At 41.2% G+C, this 25,191-nt stretch overlaps 1 protein-coding gene across 18 annotated transcripts in view; it reads left to right on the forward strand.

The window, feature by feature from the left end:
* The window catches only part of SLIT3 (slit guidance ligand 3), a 914,676-nt gene that overhangs the window by 210,104 nt on the left and 679,381 nt on the right, over positions 1-25,191 (forward strand). For 2 of the 18 annotated variants that reach the window (XM_085001786.1, XM_085001785.1), the window contains 2 exons: positions 3,932-4,016; positions 5,471-5,626. The exons of the other annotated variants lie outside the window; for them this stretch is intronic. The gene's annotated coding sequence lies outside the window, so the exon portion shown is untranslated. The remainder of the gene's footprint in view (positions 1-3,931; positions 4,017-5,470; positions 5,627-25,191) is intronic. 18 annotated transcript variants of the gene reach the window in all.

Genomic DNA, 25,191 nt, shown 5'->3' on the forward strand with positions numbered 1-25,191 from the left:
AATAGCAAGATGAAGCTAGATGTTATTTCTTAAAGAGATTTTGTTCTCAAATGAATTGGAGCCATGCTTGACAAAACAAAGTTTAAACATTATTCTTCATTGCAATACATCTCATGGTCATTAATATCCAAACATGCACCCCAGTTCTTCATATTTTGAGGAACATGAATTGGGTAAACACTTATCTAAGCCTATTTTCCAGATGAGGAAACTGGGGTCCAGAGAGATTGAGTAGCCAGTTGGCAGCAAGCCTTAAACCAGAATCCATGCCTCTTGACTAGTCTGGAGTGTTCTTTCTGTGAAGAGGGAATGAAAAGTAGGTAATGGAGGCAGGCGAGCCCGAAAGTAGAAAGATGGAACTGACAGGAAGGTGTAAGGGCTAGGAATCTGGAGGAAGGCTATGCACCTATGTCTCCCGCAGTTATTGAGAGTAGAAAATACAAAAACACTCCGTATGTGTCCTGACCCAGAGCCAGAATGAATTCATTAAAGAGGTCAGAACCCTGAACCCACATCTCAATCCCTTTCCACATGTGCCTGGAATATGTTGGCGCTTTGGCCTCGATTAGTAACAAGGAAAACTGGTTCTGTGGAACATGTCATCTTTATAAATAGAACCAGAGTCCAGTGGTTTCTAAACAGTCAGGAGACAGTCCGTCTTCTGGTGTCAGCTATTTGTTTGTATTTCTGTTTCACAAAACGCATCTTCTCTGGTTCTAGGCTTTGCCCCACTAGACATCTGCCCCAGATGTGTTGCACAGATTCCTCGGCCTCTTGATTCAAACTCCTGGGAGGTTGAAAGTGCCCAGTGGGCACTTTCTCCGCTGGTCTCTGCCAAGCTTGGCACGACAGTGAGGATGTTTACATTTGTAGAGAAGTTGGAAAGACTTTGGACTTTGATGATAATTTCTCCCTCAGAAAGTGCCCGTAGGAACAAGAGGGAAAAGAAAAATACTTTCTCTGTAGATGTACATCAGTGGCCACATCACTTTCTCTCAAACAACCTGCACATTTTTAAATTCCTTTGAACAAAAATTGCGGTATGTCTGTTCTCTCTGGTTTGGGTCAGTCTTGTCATTCACCAAAAATGCAGAAAGTAAATAGTAGTTCTGAAGTGATACTTTAGGCTAAACACATCAAGCCTTTACGGAAAGCCTGCTGGCCAGTCTGGTTGACGTGGTGAGGATTCTCTCCTGCCTTTCTTTCTTTCACGTGCACTCTCTGCTTCAGGCTGCAGACGCCGATCCCTACGTCAGTCAGGCTGAAAAGGGCTTAGGGTTCCTCAATAACACAGCATTTCCTTTTCTGATAGACTTAGCTTGATTTTTACACAAGTCATTTTGGAAATGGAGAACTCAGTACTTTTTGAAGCAACTAATAGTGAAGATATAGCTATTTATCTCAATTAGTCAAAGCATATTTGGTTGTAAGTAATTAAAAAGCTGACTCAAACTGGCTTAAACCCCACCTCACCACCTCCAAAAAAGGTAACCTAGAGACCACCCAAAGAACAGATAAGGAACAGACCCATTTATTGTGCTGCTAGATCCAGGAGCTAAAACAATGTTATCAGGACCCATTTTTTTTCTCTCTCCACCTCTCAGTCCTTCTTCCACTATGTAATTCACCCTCTGGCAGATTTTCCTCAACCAAGATGCCCCCCCAGATTCCCCAGACTGACGTTCTCATAGCTCCAGGTCAGCAGAGAGAACCAAGTCCTGAGATGAGTCTCACTGGTCCAAGTTCAACCACGTCCACACTCCTGAACCACTCCCAGGCCAAAACCTGTTCATTAATGAATTGCCAAGGTCTGGGTTATAGGTGCCTTTCTGGAGCAAGAAGTGAGATGCTGTTGCCGGAATGAAGGGCAATAGGTGCCGATCAGGAAAAATTTACTCTCTGTTGCATTCTGTGTATTCAACTTCATTTAATCACACCACTCAGGGCTATAGTGATGTCTCCTCATCTTTCTCCCTAATTGTCTTTGAGTGCCTAGAAGACAGGTATTGTGTCTTATTTATCTTGGTCTCCCCAGATACCAACAGCAGCGCAAACAAAGCACTCAAAAAACCTTTGTTGCATAAATATAGAGTGATGAGTTATTTATTTAATTAGTGAATTAACACACATGTTCCCAGTCCTTGGGGATTTTGCGAATTATCGGGGAGAATAAATCCTTGAGTAACTAATTGGAATACACTGCGACTCATGGGACAACAGCCATATGAGCAAAGGACTGGGATGCACAATGGAAGGTGATAAGTAGCAGAATTATTGAAAATGTTTTAAGATAGTCTTTGTCTTTTCAACTCTTAATCTTTCTCCTATGACTTCTACATGTATATTCCTAGTTCTTCATTTGTGAATAATTCCAAATATGTCTACCTATTGTTCTAGGCTCTGGGACAATTCCTGATGATATAAAATGCACTGAATCAGTATTTCTGAAAAAAATTAATAGTATTTTCTCAGCCACATAGAAATGTCAGTTGTGTAAAGGAAAATATCTTACCCTACTCTTGGATATTCTCTGCTGATGGCTACACCATCGTAAGGGTGAAAATGCTTTTTTTTTTTTTTTTCCTTTTTTAGGGCTGCATCTGCAGCATATGGAAGTTCTCAGGCTAGGGGTTGAATTGGAGCTACAGCTGCCGGCCTACACCACAGGCATAGCAATGCAGGATCCAAGCTGCATCTGTGACCTACACCACAGCTCACGGCAACACCACATCCTTAGCCCACTGAGCAGGGATGGAACCTGCATCCTCATGGATACTAGTTGGGCTGAGCCGGTGGGAACTCCTGAAAATACCTTCTTATGGACAATCCCCTGTGTTGTCATGTCTGTGTCCCCAGACTCCAATAGAAAAGTAGTTGTTTGCAGCCTGAATTATAATTTTAGATAAAATGCAGTCAATGATGCTTGCTTTTCAGGTTAGCATGCTCTAGCTGAACTGATGGATATTTGTGCTGGCCTGGGATTCAGGAGTCAGAAGCCTGGAAATAGCCCCAGGGCTCATTTGAGGTGTGAGCTCGGCCCTGGGCAGAGCTGGGCCCAATCAATCTTTGGCCTCCCTCACCTGCTGTTATCCCTCTTTCTCGTCTCTCCCGTTCATCCATGGGCTTCTGCTCCACTGAGGCTTCCACAGCTGTGGTGGCCTTGAAAATGCACCACTCAGGGGTTCCCACTGTGGCTCAGTGGGTTAAGAACCCAACTAGGATCCATGAGGATGCAGGTTTGATCCATGGCCTTGCTCAGTGGGTTAAGGATCCGGTGTTGCCATGAGCTGAGGTATAGGTCGCAGAAGAGGCTTAGATCCCGAGTTGCTATGGCTGTGGCGTAGACCAGCATCTACAGCTCTAATTCAGCCCCTAGCCTGAGAACTTCCATATGCCATGGGTGCCCTATAAAAAGACAGAAAAAAAGGAAGGAAGATAGGAAGGAAGGAAGGGAGGGAGGGAGGGAGGCAGGGAGAGAGAGAGGGAGGGAGGGAGGAAGGAAAAAGAAAAACGAAAAATGCACCACTCAGAGAGCTCCTGCTGTGCCATGGGAACTATAACTCCTAGACAGCCCGAGACACTGTGCTCCACATCCACCATGCCATCAACTCTGAGGCTTTGCTTCCTTTGGGTTAATCTCAGTCAATGATTGAGAACAAGAGGGCTGCTAAGAAAGGACCGTTCCTGTAAGATACAGGATACGCTGGCTCTAGGACGCCCATCAGCCTGGCTGAAACTTTCCTAGCAGTGTTCTTCAGGCTAAAACTCTGCCAACCAGCTCCTTCCTTCCCTCTCTCCTTCCCAGTCGGACCTGCGCTGTGGTCTGATGGCTCCCTTTGCCTCCTGGGATTCCTCCTCTGTTCCTCCTGCAGACCTTTTCCCAGCAGATCTTTCCCAAGGCTGATCCCATCAGGGCCTCTGCTTCTTGCAGGACCAGGAGTCATGCCCTGTGACCTTGAGACTGCACTCAGGCAGCGTGCAGTGCAGCAGGGAGTCTTCTCCAGCCCCATCAACCGGTGAGCACTTTCTTGCTTGGGGTGCAGGAGAGAGTAGTTGGCCAGCATATCAAGGACTATTAGTTGGAGCAGGAGGAGTTGGAGCTACCTAATGGAGCTGCAAAAGATCTGAGGCCCTTGCACATGCAGGTAGTACCCAGTCTTTCTCTAAGGTCCAAAGTCAAATAGAAGATGATCCACTCCTCCCCACGTCTATTTCACACGGTGTCTTGTTTTGTTTTTGCTTTATTTTTACATTAAAATAACTTGGAGAATTCACTCTGATCTGATTTTACAGAGAAATAAATGGGAGTAGAAAGAAACAGTTGTTTCCAGGGCAGTTTCTCAGAGTCTTTGCCCCTTCCCCTCCCGTCAACACCCAGGTCAGAGTGAGACATGGACACGCCAGGTGAATGACTTGGGCCTTTTTACACTATCATTCTTTACATGTTTGCTCAACATTTAGCAAGGAGGGAAAAATAATAAAATTAAATGCTTTTATGTTAAAAATAAGGATTTATATTCTGTGTGCATATTGCATGTGATTTTCTGAACTAGACAGTGTCTTAGGAGGCATATTAAGCTCTTTAAATGAAGACATTCTAATAAATCATCTCCAGGAGAGAGCACATGCAGCATTGTGAATTTTTTAGTTTCAGAATTTTAGGAGGCTGGGTTGTTAAAGGGAACTCTCAGAGGGCCAGTGTCAAAGTTAGTGGTGAGGCCTTATGTACACCATGTAAATTTCATGTACCTGCCACCAACATATCAACAGAGATAGGCTGGCAGCAGTACCTAATGTTTAATTGCAACCAAACTAATTTATGTCTCACCAGTTCTGTCAGCAGTCAGGTATGAAGACCTGAGTTAACTGATTCCCTATTCTGGTTTTATTCTGATGACGTGTCAGCGGCCCCTATTGACTGGTGCTCTGCACAGCTGCCTAGTGGCTCACCCATTAACCTGGCCCTGCCTGGAGTATGGAATGGACGCAGCCTGCAGTACTACATGATGTCTGTGAAATGCCCTCCAGAGAGCTTGAGTGCCATCTGGCCGGGGAACGTAGAGCAGGGGAGGCTGTGCTGGTCAGATACCTGGCAGGGTGAAGGACAGCTGTGGCAGGAAGTCAGAGGGTTTTTTCTCAGATCTGAGAGGAGAAGTCTTCAGGGCAGAGAAAGAAGATAGAGGTAGTGGCTTTTGACAAGGGCAGTTTTGCCATTTCCCCCACCCCCAGAACATTTGGCAATGTCTAGAGCCATTCTTGGTTGTCACAACCTGGGGGTGGGTGAGTGCTACTGGCATCTGGTGGGGAGAGGCCAGGGATGCCGCTAAACATCCTGTAATATATACAACAGCCCCCCAAACAAAGCCAGTCCAACACATCAACAGAGCTGAGGTTGAGAAACCTTGTCAGACCCAGATTTAAATCTAGTCTTGGGCTAGGATAACTTATGATTTTTTTTTTTTCATTCTAGGATGAAAGCTTTCCTACAAGGCCCACATTGTCCTCTGCTTCCCCTCCTGGTTTGCCTCTTTCTCATCAGAGTTCTGCAGCTCCCAGAGTCTGTTCCATACCCTCAGTCCATATCGGTGGAGAGCCTGCATGGCCATGACCTGGAAGGGAGTGGAAGGTAGCGAGCTGTGATCCAAGGCACTCCCCATCTTCCCTGGATGGGCCTCTCACTTGTACACTGAGGCATTCACAGGCAGGGAAACCCCTGCAGACTAAGAAGGAGGCTGGGCTCAAGAACTAGTGGGTCCAGATTTTGGCAGAGGCAGGGAAGCTTCCAGGAAAGGGGCTCCTCGTTAACAGCTGTGTGGGAGAGGGAATGTGTGTGGTATGCTTATATTCCATTTGTCTAAATATTGTTTGCATGAGGTCAGAGACCTTAGGCTTTGTTCTGACTTTCTATGAATGCATAACAAACCACCCCCAAATTTAAGTCACTTCAAGCAATTTATTAGTATCTCTAATAGTTCTTGAGCTGGCTGGGCTCATGTGGGTGGTTCTTGCTTGGACATCTAGCAGATGGTGGCCGGGGCTACAATCATCTGAAGGCTCGACTGGCCTGGATGTGCCAGACAGCTCACTCTCTTGGGTTGCATTTATTGTTGGTTCTTTGCTTAGAGCTCAGCTGAGGCTGCTTCTGGAACATCTACATGTAGCCTGTCCATGTGCCTTGGACTTTTTCTTTTTTGTGGTCACACCCGTGGTATACGGAAGTTCCCAGGTCAAGGATAGAATCTGAGCCACACCTCTAACCTATGCCACAGCTGCAGCAATGCTGGGTCCTTAACTGACTGTGCCACAGCAGGAACTCCAGCTTGGACTTCTTAAAGCATGGCAGTGGGCTCCAAAGAGGAAGCATCTGAAGAGACAACTGCAAAGCTTTTTATGATATAGCCACAGAAACTCCAGACTTCAGTTAGTTAAAACAAATGCACAAAGGCCAGCCCAGATTCAAGGCAAGGATTAGGTGACTCCTCTTGATGCAAAGAGTAACAGCAAAGGTTGCCTTCTCTACCACTCCCTACTCTTTGATGAATTGATGCTATCTCCCAAACCCAATACCCCAAATGAGAGCCTAGCATAGTTCTGTGCCAAGTAGGTGAGAAACAGTATGGAGTAGTGGTTAAGACCCTAGATGCTTAGAGGCAAGGAGACATGGGTTTGAATCAGGGCTTTTCCACTTAACCAGATGTGGCTCTCGGACAAATCGTTTAATCTGAGCCTCAGTCGGCTCATTTATAAAAGAATGATAATGTATATACCTCCATGTATGGTTGTGGGCTATAAATGCTGCCCAGCATAGAGCAAGAATTCAATAATTGTTCACATTAGAAATAAAGGTAAAAAGAGGCCATGCTTTGGAGTTCCCACTGTGGCTCAGCAAGGTTGGCAGCATCTTGGGAGTGCTGGGACAGAGGTTCGATCCCTGACCCAGCACAGTGGGTCAAGGGTCCAGCATTGCCACAGGTGTGGCTTACATGGAAACTGCAGCTCGACTCTCATCCTTGGGGTGGGAACTCCATATGCTGCAAAATGGCCAAAAAAAAAAAAAAAGGCCATGCTTTGCTTCTCCAGCACCCCTTGTTTATTCCAATCTAGCCATCAAGGTTCAGCTCTACAGTGCTGCTCATGTCTAGCTCTCACCAGCAAGAAGGGTGTGGAGTCAAGAAACTAGTCAGGAAGGTAAAGTCAAGGTTCTGGGGGTGGGTATTGCCAGAGCGACCCTTGGGGGCCTTACAGAAGGAATTTGTCCTGGAGAACAAAAGTGAAGGATCCGAGTCTGATCCATGCAGCGCCTGTTGCCAGAGGCAGTGTGGTGGAGGGGTTGTGGGAAAGCTCTGGCTCTGGCTCAGGTTCCTTCAACTTCCTGAGCCTCAGTTATCTCACAGCAATGGATGGGCATGACCTGAGGCTGTGGAGGTCCTTCTAATCCTGGCCAAGCTCTGACACATTAGGAATCACTACCTGTGTCCTCTCCTCCCCATCAGCTCAGCTCAGTCACCACTCTAGTTTAGCTACTGTTTCTACTGCTCTCTTATTCCTACAGATGCCTCTTTACTGTTCCTCCCACTCCTAATCTTTGCTCCTAATCTTTGCCTGTTGATTCTCTGCAGAGAAGTCAGAATAATCTGGTTTTTTTTGTTTTTTTTTTTTGTTGTTGTTGTTGCTATTTCTTGGGCTGCTCCCGCGGCATATGGAGGTTCCCAGGCTAGGGGTTGAATCGGAGCTGTAGCCACCGGCCTACGCCAGAGCCACAGCAACGCAAGATCCGAGCCGCGTCTGCAACCTACACCACAGCTCACGGCAACGCCGGATCGTTAACCCACTGAGCAAGGGCAGGGACCGAACCCGCAACCTCATGGTTCTTAGTCGGATTCGTTAACCACTGCGCCACGGCGGGAACTCCCAGAATAATCTGTTTTATACCATGAATCTGATCATGTCACTCACAGGCTAAAAGCCTGCAGTGCTGTTTATTCTCTGTGTCTCCCTCTCTCTGCCTTTTTTTTTTTTTTTCTTGGTACCTTGTTGTAGGATTCATTTGGCTTCCTGTCTTCTGTTTGGGTTCAGCCAATGAAGGATCTAGCAGGAGAGTGGAGGGCAAGAAGCAAGAGAATTTGAAGCATTTGTCCCCGTGGAGTGTGCAGTTGTGTTGTTGTCTGTGACTTTCCATGGCCACGGCTCCTGCAGGGTGGCACTCCTTCCCAGCTCCAGTCCTCACTATTTCCTCCCCTTGCCTCTTCCGCCTCTAGAAGTGACAGTGGCTTCTCCACGTCACTTTGCTTGGGTTTCTTAACATCCTTCCTGGGTTCCTTTAACTTCACCCACACCCATTAAAAGCATTTCTTCTATAAATTATCCCCAACATTTCACTTAAGTGTGGTTCAAGAAAACCAGCAGTTTCCTCCTGAGGTCCTTACGGCTGTAGCCTCCACTGGCTTCCTGTTGGTCTCAGGGTGGAGCCCAAGATGCTCTTCACGTGGCCTCCACAGCCCTGCTGGATTTGGACTCTGCTGGCCTATGAGCCCCACTGTGCTGTTGCTGTCTCCGTCTCTGTCTCTGCATCCCATGCCCAAGGTTTAACTTGGTTCACTCCCATCTCCTAGCCTTTGAAAGTGCCTTTGTGTTCTCCTGGAAATCTCTTGCTCCCTCCCCCTCTCCCCCTGCAGGATGAACTCCCCTTCACCCTCAGCTCAAATTCTACTTTCTTAGGAAAATCACCACCTACTAGAGTAGGCATTTTATGAGTCGCTTCATGCCTCGGATCACAGTTCATGCAATAAATTGATCAATCTGTCTTCCCTCTTAGACTCTGAGAGGCAAGGGATCGAACTCACAAAGAAAGTAGAAAAGTGGTTGCCAGGGTCTGGTGGGGGAAATAGAGTGGGTACAAGGGTACAAACTTTTCGCTAAGAGATGAGTACAGTCAGAAGATCTAATGTATGCCGTGGTGACTGTAGTTAGTGACACTGTGTTGCGTAACTGAAATTTGCTAGGAGAGTAGAACTTGAATATTCTCACCCCCCTCCAAAAAAAAGTGGGGGTTAAATATATGAAGGGATAAGGATACTAATTAACTCAATGGGGAAAATCCTTTTACAATGTATATGTATATCAAATCACTGTAGATTTTAAATATCTTACAGTTTTGTTCACTACACCTCACTACATTGTAGATTTTAAATATCTTACGGTTTTGTTCTCTATACCTCAGTAAAGTTTGGGGGGCTGGTGGGGGAAGAGGCAGGGGTGCAGGCACCATGTCAATTTTGGCTCACTTTTATAACCTCAACATCTAGCGTGGTGCCCCAGTACAATTGCAGACCCTCCATAAAGAATTTTTGAATCGATACATATAATCTAAAATCCTAAATCTTATTACTGGAGGTTAGGAGAGGTTAGGAAAAATGGGTTGGTGCTTCCAAGGTCATTTTAAGACATCAGAGGCTGGGATACAGGCTTGAGTCACCAGATTTCATACAGCTTAAATTGCCTCTCTGCACCTCCAATTCCTTTTGGATATTTTTAGAAATTCTGTGCCCAAACAAAGCTCTGCAAGGAAAATTTATACACTGCACCACCACCACCACATGTGTGGTATGCAGCAGAGCAGAAAAACAATCAGAAATGCACTTGATGAAGGAGAAAACAGCAGAACGTGAGTCCCTGGGCAAAGCATCTTGGAGAGGCCAGCCCAACAGCTGTTTGCATTAAAAATGATTGCTTTATATTTATGGCAGACGGGCAACAATAAGCAGTTTATAGCCTGTAATCTAGCACAAATGATTTGGGAAAATATTCTTAATAGATAGTTCAGTTGAGTGTCCCAGGGTGTTAGGAAACCCAGCAGGGAACTCTCAGAATTGGCCCTCGTTTTGATCTGACAAATCCTCGCTGACTAGCTGCATGTTAAAGCATTTTTCTGCACAATTTTCTATTCTTCCACTTAAGGAGATGCTACAAAAGACTCACCAAACTCTGAGGGCGCAGACCTCACCAGATACTCAGCCCCTAGATTTCCCACTGGCTTCTTAGAGACCAGGCCCTCCTCCCTGGACTGCATCAAGCCAAGGAAAATGAAGCGTGACCTTGTAAAATATCAGTTTCTGGCTTGTTCCCCCCCTAATTGTGGGGATGTTATCATGGCAGAAGAAAAATATCATTTTCCTCACTCCACTCTGGAAAACGATATCCATCTGTGGGAATGCTGAGCAGGCATGATTGCTGTGACCAGGCGTGGTATCAGACTGACAGGCTGGGTGAGAGTTTGGTTTCTCCAAGGGGTCAGCTGGAAGAAAGGAAGTAGGTTCTGGGGGAATTTGTGTTCTCAGTGCCCTTTCTTCTGGCCCTCTTCCCAGTGCCTGGGGCCTTCCTGCTGCTCAGTGATGCCCAGTTGAGCCTGGAACACTATCTTAGAGTGTCAACTCCTGTATCATACACATGTATTCCTAACTCAGCTGCGTGTCTCAAGATCAGGTCTGTGCCTCAGACCTCTTGGTCTCTCCTGAACCGCATTCAAAATTCTTTCTAGTAGAAAGCATCTACTTTGGGCTAGAAAGTAATAGTTTCATCTGTTAGAAAAAACACGGACCTCCCATCCCTGACCACGGGTAATATCTTGTGTCTCTACTTTCACTAATCCTCCCAACTTGTGTTAAATTAGTTTGACCTTTGCCCCCATCTCTCTTTTCTGTTAATAGTTAAGAACTTAAGATCCATCATCAGGGAATTAGGGGCCAGCATTCTCTCTCTCTCACAGTGGTGTGATCTTTGGGGAGTTATGTAACTCTAGCATCCCTACCTACAATATATGGGTATCAGTGCTACCTACTTTGCAGGGGTGCAGTAAAGGCTTGAGCCTGCTGTGTGTAGTGCCTTAATGTTTGCATGGTGCCTGCATACCTTCAGCACTCAGTCAGGCTAGCTTCTTGCAGCAGTTTGAATGTTTGCGTCCCCTCAAAATTCCTAGGTTGAACTCTTAATGCCTAATGTGTGGTATTAGGAGGCAGGACCTTTGGGAGGCGCTAATCATGAATGGGATGAGTGCTTTTATAAAAGAGATTCCGCCGAGCACCCTCACCCTTTCATCACGTGAGGACACAGCAGGAAAGTGACAGCTATGGCCCAGGACGAGGGCCCTGACGAGAACCCGGCCATGCTGGTGCCTTGATCGTGGATGTCCCAGCCTCCAGAACGGTGAGAGAGAAACTTCTGTTCGTAAGTTTCCTAGTCTGTGTGGTACTTTGATATAGCAGCCAAATGGACTAGGATGCCTCTCCTCCTCTCCTTCTTCTTCCCTTTTCTTCCCTTTGTGAGGGTAATCTCATCATCTTAGAATGCGAAAAACCTAGATCCTTTCAACTATAATGGGATCTCATTAGATCCCAGAGAGACAAAGAGGTTGAGACTCAGACCTGACCTTGAGGAAAGTTAAGTCCAGTCAGTGGTGAATGTGTACAGTTCAGGAACCAACAGTCTAAGACAGTAAGCTCTAAGGTCAAGCTCCATGGGCTTGGGATATCTTTTTAGAGAAGCAGGGCCTTCAGGCTCTCCCAAAAATGTGCAGAAGGATAAATATTCTGGATTGGAAAATGATTTGACATCAGTACAGATCTGTAGGTAAGAAACAGAATAGCATGTTCAAAGGACAACAAAGAGACCATATGACTGAAGCATTCTGTACGTGTTTAGAGATGGCTAGAAGAAAACTTCAGTCTAGGCACCAGAGCCCCATGGGTGTTTTTACATATGAACCAGAGGCCATTCAAAAATCACAGGATAAACATAGCCCTTTCTAAACTTGAAAACTAACTTGAAAATTAAATTTCAAATGCATCATTTGTTCATTAAAATAAATCCAGATATATTGTGGAGTAGACTGAAAAATTCACATGAAAACATATAATAAGAGGATTTGCATTTTAGAAGGCTATTTAGAGCTGTAATGCAGACTTTATGGAAAACCTTCCTTTGCAATACCTGGTGGCCAAAGTTTAAGATTCTCAACTAAACCAGAGAAGTGTTCCTGGTGATAGAAATTGCATGGAACCAAGACGGTCAGAGGAAAAGAAAATGGTAAAATGCTAGATACCAAATCCCTTTTTTCTAATTTTGTATATAGAGATAATGAGGTTTCAAGAGAAGGCAGACGATGCCTGGGGGTGCACAGCTAAGGCTCTCCAATGCTTTTGAAATAACAACCAAGAGATAGCTCATGTGTGGAGTGGCTCTAATACAGATTGTTCCCCTGCTTCTCTGATGCTCACTCAAAATTAAATGTTACAAGTTGTGGCAGAAACCTTGTGCAGTGGTTCTTAACAGCTTCTGAGTTTTTCATGTCAGATAAAACGCTTCCTATTCAGTGATCCTGAATCTCAGCACCATTTCTAGTCTGTGGGAGGTTTCTAGGAAGTCTTTCCCTGGATGCTAGTGAGTCGTTGCCCAAATTACAATGTTAAAAATCTCAGTCTTTTGGAACTCCTGTCGTGGCTCAGTGGTTAACGAATCGGACTAGGAACCATGAGGTTGCGGGTTCGATCCCTGGCCTCGCTCAGTGGGTTAAGGATCTGGCATTGCCGTGAGCTGTGGTGTAGGTTGCAGACGCAGCTCGGATCCCTCAGCTGTGGTGTAGGCTGGTGGCTACAGCTCCAGTTAAACCCTGGGAACCTCCATGTGCCACAGTGCGGCCCTAGAGAAGACAAAACAAACAAACAAACAAACAAAAAAACCTCAGTCTTTTAAGGTCTTACTCTGGTGGCATCTGGCGAAGTGGTTCCAGGAATCTAGGGTAACCAGTGCACCCTGGGTCCTGCTGGCAGCCAGGAGTCACAGAGATACAGGTCAGTGAGAAAAATCAATTCAGCCTCAAGAGCAATGTCTATATGAGGAGCATGGAAATGTCACCTACTCCTCTGGTGTCCAGAACGCACTGCAGCAAGGTGGAAAAGCATGAATAATACATTTTAGCAAACAGGTTCCAGAAACCTCAACCAAGGAAGGTTTTCTTAGGACTCTAAGGAAGGTTTTCAAGCCACAAACTGGAAGAAAATACTTAAAATTCACAGAGCTGATAAAGGATTATCCAGAAAATATAAAGCTTCTTCATAACTCATTTGAGGAAAGACTAATTGACAGTAGAGAAATAGTTAATTCACAGAAGAACCCTGAAAATGCAGTCATTGTTAAAAAAAAAAAAGGTCAACCTCATGGTAATCTTGTAACTGCAAATTTAAGTCACAACGAGATAACATTTTATATCTATAATATGGAAAAAAGTAAAAGATCTCACGAAACCAAGTTTTAACTTAGATATGAAACTCCAACATCATATTTTCTATTAAAATGCTCATAACTCTATGTTGGCGTTAACCACTTAGGAGGGTGATCTGTCAATACTTAATAACGTTCAGGACATCCAAGTCCTGTGGCCCAGTAATTCCCTAACAAGTATATAGCTCAAATACATGTCCATACAGATGTACAAAGAATATTCATGCAGCACTAATTTGTAATAATGAAGAATTGTGAACAACCTAATTTTTTTCTGTTAATAGAAAAATGGGAAAATGTTGAATTTTTGAGGTGTTTGTTTATAGTGGAATGCTATATAGCAATTAAAATAAATGACCCTAATGTGTATTTATCAATATATTTAAATCTTGAGAATATGTTTATAGGCAAAAAAAAAAAATGCAGTGAATAACCACAATATGATACCATTAGTATAAATTTTAAACCACAGATCAATGCTATATACTGTTTTTAGACACAGAGTTACAGTATAAATACATGAGTGGGAAGGATACAAGCCATCTTCAGAACACCGGCTACCTCTGGGGAAGAGAGCTGGGAAATGAGATTAGGAAGGGGACAAGAAAGGCTTTAACTGAGTGCTCTCTGGCTCAGAGCAGTCAAAAGTTTCCCATGAGAAATAAAATCCCCAAGCCTGTGCTTGGGTGAGTGTGAGTCTAAATTTACACGACTTACATGACATAAAAATCTCCAACTGACTGCTATTTTTAAAAAGCAGTCCTGGACTGATGAATCCCCTGAAGCACTTGACAGAAACGCTTTATAATCTGGGTTACTCACGATTTACTATCAACCTCATAAATCCTTACTGATGCTCAGCTCACAAATAAAAATTAAAACAATACACAAGAAAGTAGAAAGTGGTCCATCATGAGAAAGAGTCAGCGGACACCACTAACTGGAGAATGAGCCTTCCAAGAACTGACATCGTAGAACCTTCGTAAAGAAACTAAATGAAAAGACGTTCCCATCCCTTCACATTTGCACAGTGGCATTTCCGAGCTGCTGCATCAGTCAGTGATCGCTGTACATCTCTTCTTCCTGTTTCTTAAAGGATAAGTTCGCTGCAGTTATCCTGCTGGGGTTCTACCACTGTGTTGGAAAGGGGGAAGATACTTATCTTTTTGGTTCACAGACCTGAAGACAAAGAAAAACCATGTCTGGATCTGATGGGGTTTGAACTGGATGAAATGAATGAATGGGCTTTTGGGTTGCTTCCCTTGGGGAGGGTGGCAGGGCTGGGAGAGGCTTGAATGTGTTTTACAACTGAGAAGAAGGGGAAAAAAATAATATATGGTGATTAAAGAGCAGAGACAGAAGTTCCTGTTGTGGCTCAGCCATAACAAACCTGACTGATGTCTGTGAGGACGAGGGTTCAATTCCTGGCCTCGCTCAGTTGGTTAAGGATCTGATGTTGCCGTGAGCTGTGATGTAGGTCCTAGGCAGCTCGGATGGATCTGGTATTCTGTGGCTGTGGTATAGGCCGGCAGCTGCAGCTCCCACTCGATCCCTAGCCTCCTGGGAACTTCCATATGCCACAGCTTTGGGCCTGAAGAGAAAAAACAGAGACATTTATCACTCACCAGATACCCATGTGCTCTCTTACAATTTCCAGGCCTCTTGCAGTTAGTTGGAACCAATGGACTGTTTCTAGGCAGTGGATTCTAAGTGGAGATGACACGGGTCACTTCTAGACTAAAGCACAGAAGAAACGGCATAAGAACTCCTGCTCTTCCTTTTCGTTCCTCAGTGACAGTGGCAGCTGCATCTTGAGATAGTTTAGCCACTGGATGAAAACAGCTGGATTGCTCCATCATTGCTTGGAAGGCAGCTGCAGACTTTTCATGAGAGACATATAAGCTTTTATGTGTTAAGGCAAAACTCATGTTGTGTGTGACTCTTATACACAAATACACACACACACTGCTCATTGAAAAGAAGAACTCGTACGGGAATTGAAACTGTACAGGGAGGCAATCCAGTATGAGGTAACAGCAGACATAACCTGGAAATTAATGCCCACAAATTCTGAAATAATGGAACTATATTCAAGAGACTGTAAAAAAAGAAAAAAAAAAAGTAAAAAGTACATTTTGAACATTTGAAGTACCATTTACAGAAATTTAGGTTACCACTTGAGAAATTTTTAAAAAAACTATTCAAAAAAGAAATTAGCAAGTCATTTAAAAATGAAAAGCAATGCATTCCTTCCTTTCCTTTTCCTTCCTTCCTTCCTTCCTTCCTTCCTTCCTTCCTTCCTTCCTTCCTTCTTTCTTTCTTTCTTTCTTTCTTTCTTTCTTTCTTTCTTTCTTTCTTTCTTTCTTTCTTTTTTTCTTTCTTGTCTTTTTAGGGCCACACCCACAGCATATAGAGGTCCCTAGGCTAGGGGTTGAATTCTAGCTATAGCCGATGGCCTACTCCACAGCCATAGCAACACAGGATCTGAGCCATGTCTTCGACCTACACCACAGCTCATGGCAATGCCAGATCTTTAATCCACTGAGCGAGGCCAGGGACCAAACCTGTATCATAATGGATACTAGTCATATTCGTCTCCTCTGAGCATGACAGGAGCTCCAGCAATATATTTCAAATAAAAAGTCAATAGATGACACATGTATAATACACATATATATATATATATATTTACTCATTTTATGACAAAGATTAAACTGAAATGCAGTAGAAAGGAGTCTTTAAAATAAATTAATTTTTTATCAACAGGATATCCATATGAAAAATTCAAATTTTGAGTTATACCTCACATTATGTAAATATTCCAGATGTATTATAGATCTAAAGATAAAAAAGTTTCTAAATGAAAACGTTGAAAATTTTTATGCTAAGATTTCTTAAATAGAATAACCATAAAATACTAACAGTAGAAGACAGCTGGACTATGTTAGAATTAAGAACTTCTGTTTGTCAAGACACAACTATGAAAGTAAAAAGGCAAGCCATAGAGTGGGAGAAGATGGTTACAGTATGTCATGTACATATATGACAAAGGATGGCTATCCATAGTACCTAAGGAACTGCTATAGATTAGAATAAAGGCATAAACCCAATAGAAAGATGGGCAAAAGACTCAAATAAGCACTTCAGAAAAGAAGCTTTCCAAAAGCCAGTTGATACTGAAAAGATGCTCAATTCAACATAATTAGCCATTAGGGAAATACAAATTAAAACTTAAGTGTAATACCAGTACAATGCCACCAAAATGAATAAAATGAAAAAGCAACGTGTTGCTGAAGATATCAAGCAATTAGAGTTTTCCTCCACTGCTATGGGAGTGTAAATTAATGGCCACTTTGAAGAACTTATTACACAGTGAAATAACTCTGGACATGCATACCCTGTGTGGTAGGTAAAATATGGCTCTCCAAGGACGTTCATGTCCTAATCTCAAGAACCTGTGAAAATGTTAAGTTACATGGAAAGGAATAAATTTGTAGATGGAATTAAGATTACAAATCACCTGACCCCAAAATAAGGAGATTATCTGGTTGTTTCCAACATAACCACAAGGGTCCTTGAAAGTGGAAGAAGAAATCAGAGGGAGAACCTGAAGTAAGAGTGGGCAGGATTTGAATCAAAGTTACTGGAGGAAGGCACTGAAGAAAGCAGGTGGCCTCTAGAAGCTGGAAAAGGCAAGGGAATGGATTATCTCCCAGAACCTCCAGGAAAAAAAAAAAAAAAAAGGCAGCCCTGTCAACACCTTGATCTGAGCTCAGTGAGATGCATGTTGGACTTCAGATACACAGAACTGTAGGTTATTAAATTTCTGTTGTCCTAAGCCACTAAATTTGTGGTAATTTGTCACAGCATTAAGAGAAAACTAATCTATCCTATGAGGCAGTCATTCTACTCCTAGATGTATATCCAACAGAAAGTCAGAGGTACATACACAAAAAGACATGTACAAGAATGTTCATACAGTCTTATTCATAATTGCCTCAACTAGGAGACTACCCATATGTACACAAATAGATCACATGTAACGTTGCAACACAACGAGATTCTGAACCACAACCAGAAGTGAATGGTACATGCAACAATATGATGGCTCTCACAAACCTTTTGTTGAGTAAAAGTCGAAAGATTTCAGACCAAAAGTTCCATTTATATTAAGTTCAAAATGAGTAAAACTAATCTATGATATTAGAATCAGAATTGTGGTTGCCTTGGCAGGGGATCTCGTGACTGACAAGAGATGCAAAGGGGTTTTATGGGTGCTGGGAACACTCAATTTCTTGATCTGGGTGGTGGTTTCACAGTGTGTTTGACTTGTGAAAATTATTTGAGCTGACATTTATGATTTATGCACTTTGTGTATGCATGCTCTATTACAATAAATCATTTAACTTTAGAAGCCAATGGATTGGTTAAAAAACAGATCAGACACAGCTGAAGTGAGAATTGGAAATTGATAAATAAATCTGAAGAAATTCTCCAGAATGGAAAAACATAAAAAGGAATGTAACAATGAGAAGGGTCAAATTTATCTATAATAGATGCTACATAAAGAGAGAGCAGAGAGAATAGGAGATGAGACATTCAAAGAGATAATGCTGAAAAATTTCCAGACCTAATAAAAGATATGACTCCTTAGATTTGGAAAGCAGGGTAAATAAAAATGAAAATAAATACATCTCAATATATTATAGTTAAGCCAAGAAATGCTATTATCCTAACAGCAATAGAGGATGAAAGGCAATGGAATAATAATTTGAAAGTGCTGAAGAAGGAGCAGTGTCAGCCTAGTTTTATTTTGTTGGGTTTTTTTTTTAATGCAAGGATATTAAGTATAGTTTCCATAGTGCAAAATTCCCTTTTTATATTATGGTTCTATGAGATTTGACAGATGTACACAGTTGTACAATCTCTACTATAGTCAAGTTCCATCACATAAAAAATTCCCTCATAACCCATCATGATCAACTCAGTTCCCACCCTAGTCTGGGGAAACCACTGATCTGTTTTTAATCCCTGTAATTTTCATTTTCCAGAATATCATATAAATGGAGTTATACAGAATGTAGACTTTTCAGACTAACTTCACTCGGTATAATGTATTTGAGATACATCTAAACAGTTTTATGTATCTCTGGTTCATTTATTATTGCTGAGTAGTATTCCATTAAATAAATTCAATAGAGTTTATTTACCTAACCATCAGTAGAAAGGCATTTGGGTGGTTTTCAGTGTTTGGCATTTATGAATAAAGTTTCTATAAACATCTGCGTACGAAGTTTGGTGTGTACACATGCTTTCATTTTGGGGGGGTAAATACCTAGAAATGGGGTTGTATATAGAAAGTATATATTTAATTGTATGAGGAAATTAATGGTTTTCTAGAGTGGCTATATCATTTTGCATCTGTACTAGCCACATGCGAGAGTTGTTCCATACCCTCACCAGCAGTTCACAGTATCCCTTTTTCCCTTATAATCTGTGTGTAATTATATTTTGTTGCCATTTTAATTTATATCCTTTCATGTGCTCTTTTTCCATTGGTATATTTCTTTGGTTAAGTGTTTAAATCTTTGTCCTTTTAGTTGGTTTTGTGGTTTTCTATTTTAATTGTTTTAACTGTATTTTGGATAACAGGAATTTTTTATTTTAATGAAGCTAATTTATGATTTTTCTTCATTTATGTATAATGTGCTTGGTGTCATACATAAGAAATATTTGACTAAAAGAAGATCACAAACATTTTTTCCTATGTTTTATTCTAGGAATTTTATAGTTTTAGGATTTCCATTTAGGTCTATATGCATTTTGAATTCACTGTTTTTTCTTTGGTTCATGTTATGGGTGTAGGGCTTTTGGTTTTTATTTTTGTTCGTGTGGTTATCCAAAATTATTTCACCATGATATGTTTTTGTTTTGCATTGCCTTCATATCTTTGTTGAAATCAGTTGACAAAGTATGTATGGGTCTATTTCTGGACACTCTATTCTATGCCATTGATCTATGTGTCTATTTTTTTTTCCCACATTTTCTTAATCGCTAGAGCTTGACATTAACGGTTTTTTTTTTTTTTTGGTAAGATTTAAATTTTTTTCTATTATAGTTGATTTACATTGTTCTCTCAATTTCTGCTGTACAGCCAAATGACCCAGTTGTACATATATATACATTCTTTTTCTCAAATTATCCTCCATCATGTTCCATGCCAAGTGACCAGATAGAGTTCCCTGTGCTATACAGCAGGATCTCATTGCTTATCCACTCCAACTACAATAGTTTGCATCTTCTAACCCAAACTCCCAGTCCATCCCATTCCCTCCCCACCCTTGGCAAACACAAGTCTGTTCTCCAAGTGCATGAATTTGTTTCTTTTCTGTAGATAGGTTCATCTGTGCCATTTATTAGATTCCAGATATAAGTGGTATAATATGGTATTTGTCTTTGTCTTTCTGACCTCACTTAGTATGAGAGTCTCTAGTTCCATCCATGTTGCTGCAAATGGCATGATTTTGTTCTCCTTTATGGCTGAATAGTATTCCATTGTGTATATATACCACCTCTTCTTAATCCATTCATCTGTTGATGGACATTTAGGTTGCTTCCACGTTTTGACTATTGTGAATAATGCTGCAGTGAATATAGGTGTGCATATATCTTTTTCAGTGAAAGTTTTGTCTGGATATATGCCCAGGAGTGGGATTGCTGGGTCTTATGGTTGTTCTACATTTAGTTTTCTCACATTAAGTTTTGAACTCAGGTAGTATAAGTTGTCCAACTTTGGTGTTCTTTTTTAAAATTGTTTTGACTATTTTAGTTTCTTTTCTTTTACATATAAAAGTTAGATACAACCTGTCAACTTCTACCAGAATATGGTTGAAATTATGTTAAATCTATATATAAATTTTGGGAAGGATTGACACTTTAAATATTATGTCTATCAATCTATAACTCCGATATATCTTTAAGTCTTTTAAAATTGTTTTTTCAATATTTTTGTTTTTTACGTAAATATCTTGCACAGCTTTTCATAGGTGTATACCTATTTATTTCACAATTTTTGGTGATATTGTAAATTGTGCTACTATTTAAAATTCTAATTTTTCATTGCTTGTATATAGAAAAACAATAGAGTTTTAGATCTATTATTCTGTAACATGTTACTGCTAGTAGATTTTTTGAGATTCTTTGAGATTTTATATATAACAGTCATTATCTGTGCACATAGACAGTTTTATTTCTTCCTTCTTAATGTAAAAGCTTTTTTTCTTGCCCTATTGCACTGGCTAGAACCTCTAATACAATGTTGATTAGGAATCATGAGAGTGAATATCCTCCTTTTATTCTTGAGGAAGTATTCAGCCTTTTGGTAATAATACAACTATAACTAGCATCATTTTTATTGGCCAAAGACAAATACTAACAGTATAAGCCAGTATCCCCAAATCTATTGTGTGTACTAAGTAAATGACAATGTAGTAAGCTCTTTATCTGTATTTCAGAATTTAATTTTTTACAATAGTTATACCGGTATTCTTTTTTTTTTTATGGTTAAGGAAAATGAATCTCTCTTTCATTAGGTAACTTTCCCCAGGTCAAAGAGCTAGCAAATGGAAAAATTGGGTCTCTAATCCAAGTCTGATTAATTCTGAGGCCACACTATCAGGGACTACCCTGCATCCTTCTCTGAATTCAAGGCTCTTCTCACTAAGGTCAAGCATAGTATCATGGGTCTACAATCTTTCAGTCTCTCATTCCAGTCACCATAAGATATTTTATTGCTTATCCCCACTCCATGGATAACCTCACACACCCATGTTCAGAGATTAACAAGCAATATTGGTGCAATAAGCTCTTTCCCACATATGCTGTATAGCTTCAAGGATCTACCTTCAGAATTATGAAGCCTGAACCCAGAATTAAAGATGTGAAAAGACTTTGCTAAGCACGTTTGGGAAGAGAACAGCCTTCTAAGGGTCCTCTGAAAGACAACATTGCCTGTTCTTTTTAAAAATGTATTTCAATAAATGGTTTCCTCCAAGCATATGGATAATTTACATTAGTATAAGCTTAGTGGAAAAACTTGAGATTTGGAGTCTGACAGACCCACTTCTATAACCTACCATGTAAACTTAAGCAATTTCCTTATTAGTTTATTCATTCAGTGACACTGTTTTGAACACCTACAACATATCGGGCTCTGTTCTTAGCACTGAGTTACATCATTAATCAAAATAAAGGGCACTTTCTTCAGGAAGCTCACATTCTAGTGCAGGGAATAGTGAATAAAAAATAAACACAAAAAACAAGTCATTTAAATGCTACAAAAACTGTTTAAGTGCTTGGCAAAAAAAAAAAAAAAAGGAAAAAATAAAGCAGGGTAAGGAGGAGTCAGGAGAAGATTTTTTTTTTTTTTTTTTTTTTTTTGTCTTTTTGCTATTTCTTTGGGCCGCTCCCGCGGCATATGGAGGTTCCCAGGCTAGGGGTTGAATTGGAGCTGTAGCCACCGGCCTACGCCAGAGCCACAGCAACACGGGATCCGAGCCGCGTCTGCGACCCACACCACAGCTCACGGCAACGCCAGATCGTTAACCCACTGAGCAAGGGCAGAGACCGAACCCGCAACCTCATGGTTCCTAGTCGGATTCGTTAACCACTGCGCCACGACGGGAACTCCATGGAGATGTTAAGGGCAGAGGTAGAGAGATTGCTTTTTTAAGTAATATGGTCAGTGTAGGACTCATTGAATAGTCATGTACGGGCAAAGACTTGAAAGATGTAAAGGGGTGAGACAAGTGGATATATAAGGGAAGTTTGCTCTAGGCTGAGGGAAAATCTGCAGAAAGGCAAGGCAGAAGGGTGCCTGGCATATTCAGTGAACAGAAAGGAAGCCAGTGGCTGGAGTGGAGTAAACAAAGGAGGTCAGTGATAAGGAAGGAGGTCTTGTGTGGGGGGTTGTCAATCCATGTAGAGCTTAAGACATTATAAGGACTTTGGCTTTGAGGGGAATGGGGAGTCATTGGAATGTTATAGGCAGCAATGATAGAAATAGCCCAATTTGGGGACTACTGCCATAATCAAAAAAAAAAAAAAATGTTCCTGACTTGGAGAAGGGTTGTGGAGAAGTGAGAAGCGGCCAGATTCTGAATGTATTTTGAAAATGGAACTGACAGGATGTCCCGATATACTAGATGTGGGGGTAAAGAGAAAGGAGTCAGGAATGATTCCAAAGTTTAGGGGCTGAGAAACTGGAAGGATGCAGTTTCCATTGGTTGAGATGGGGAAGGTGACAAACAAAATGTTTTAGGGGAAAGGCCAAAAATTCAATTTTGAACTTGCTAAGTGTGAGATTTCCATTAAATATCCAAATGGAAATGTTGGATAGGCAGTCAGATGTACAAACCTGGAGTGTGGTATAAAGATAACAATTTGAGAGGCATCAGTGTATATAGATGGTGTGTAAAATCTTGAAACCAGATAAGATAACTGAAAGAATTAGTAAAGAGAAGAGAAGAGATCCAAAGACTGAATCCTGAAGCACTTAAAGATGAAGAAGCTGGGGAAAAGGGGCACAAGCAAAGGCGACACAAGCAAGTTTATTCGGTAAGGAAAGAAGAAAAGCAACAGAGTGTAGTGGAAGAAAATATTAAAAGAGAGTGATCAACCGTGTAAAATAGGTCAAGACAAGGTCTTAGCATTGGCTATTGATTCAGCAACACATGGTGGTCATTGTTGACCTTGGTGAGTGGTGAAGGGAAAAGTTGCCTGCATAGAAAACTTGTTCAAAGTGGAGTGAAGCTGGTGATGGATGTTGAAGTGGGGTCAAGAAGAATATTCTTCTCTTTTTAATAGGAGAGAATACAGCACATCTTCATGCTGAAGGGAAGGTCCACTGGAGAAACTTACTGCACAGAAGAGAGAAGAAAGACTGCTAGAATGATCACGGAAGAGAAGGGGATAGCATCTGGTGCACAGGCAAAGGGGCTTTGTTTTAGATGGGAACATGGATGGTTTCCACACAGGGGAGAAGGTGAAGAGACGCCTGTGGATGGAAATTGTAGCAAGTGGCTAGCTATGGTGGTAGGACCTAAAGAAGTAGCAGAGCTCTTGTGATTGCTTCAGTTTTCTCAGTGTTGTAGGAGCCTGGTTCAGTGACACAGACTAGGAGAGAGGAGAGGAGTGGAAGAAAAAGAAGAAAGGGAGTGGGAGAAAAAGAAGGAGAGAATTTCTTTTGGTGGTTTAAGGAGAAAGAGGATATGAAAGTCACATATATCTTTGAGCCTCAGTTATATTAGGAACAAGAATTTATAAACTGCACAGATTTTGTGGAGGTTGGCAATAATGTTTCAAAAGCCAATGTTCAAAAGCCCATAGTTGCCATTATCGGATCTGTATGTCAGCCTCTCTCTCAGGCTGTCAATTCTCTGAGAATACGAATCATGTGGCACTTTTTTTTCTTCAGATGATACCCAGAAAACTATGAATTCAATTTGATATTTTAATATTTTAAATCATAAGAAATTAGAAAGAAAATTGCAAACAGAGGAAAGAAAGAAATCATTCCTGATTCTACCACTTCCCCTTCGTGTTTTGCTCTTTCGATGCTGACTTTTATAATCACCTCATAATTAGATATCACATATGCAGCCAATATTATGTATTGTTTATTTAACATTCTGTATTAATCATTTTCCATTATGTTAATCTTTAAAACTATCATTTCAATGAGTGCATATTTTCACGTGTACATTCACATGAGTCAATGTACTATATTTTACACAACAATTTAAAACTGGACACTTAAATTGCTTCAAATATGTTATTAAAATGTATTATTATGGAGTTCCCATTGTGGCGCAGTGGAAACGAATCCGACTTGGAACCATGAGGTTGCGGGTTTGATCCCTGGCCTCGCTCAGTGGGTTAAGGATGCAGTGTTGCCATGAGCTGTGGTGTAGGTCACGGACTCAGCTTGGATCTGGCATTGCTGTGGCTGTGGCATAGGCCAGCAGCTACAGCTCCGATTGGACCCCTAGCCTGGGAACCTCCATATGCCGCGGGTGCAGCCTTAAAAAGACAAAAAGACAAAAAAAAAAAGAAATTATTATGAATGTCTCAGAGCATATCTGAATATAATTGATGAGTTCATAATAAAGCTATTTACCATTTAATGATCAATTACTCACTACCAGTTATTCAGCACTATGCTAATGATTTTTCATACATCTCATTTGATAATCTTAATGGCATGAAATGTAATTTTTATATTTTTATGATTTAGCATATTGGAAAGTTAAAAATTATATTAAAACACTCTTGAGCTGACTCGTCATTCTTGCTAGATCTTAATAGTTAGCCATATTTGTTTCAAAATTTTCTAAAGAGAGAAAATATCAGAGTCGAAGCTCCATATCCCGTTGCCCTCTCTTTTCTCCAGAATTTAGTGTTTACATATCTTGATTTTCTAATTATTTTGTTCACATGAATGTGACTATAAAGAATAGACTTGGATTTGCTTGTCTCAAGCTTTATATAAATAGCCTAATACTTCACATATTATTTTTGAACTTTATTTTCACCTGTGTTTTAAAAGTGTATTTATGTTAATACATGATGGTTTCATTGACTTAAACAATTGCATATTTTCTACTGTATGTATAATCACAATTTATTATCCATTATTTTGGTAGACATTTAGGTTTTCCCAATAATTTGCATTTGCAATCAGTGCTCTAATTAGCATTTTTTCCCATGTATGCCCTAAGATTCAGAATTGAAGGTTCTTTACCATGTGTACCTCGATATGAAATTAATTAGTCTAGAATGGTATTTGGGGATCTGTATAGTCTCTCCAGAGCATTTGGTGTGTAGCTGGGGCTGAGAACTGCTGCACTAGATTTTATC

The sequence above is a fragment of the Sus scrofa genome, chromosome 16 (assembly GCF_054392235.1).
Source record: "Sus scrofa isolate SSC_HxYL_T2T_F1_AM1 chromosome 16, Sscrofa_HxYL_maternal_Yorkshire_Landrace_v2.0, whole genome shotgun sequence".
In the NCBI taxonomy this organism is placed as follows: Eukaryota; Metazoa; Chordata; class Mammalia; order Artiodactyla; family Suidae; genus Sus; species Sus scrofa.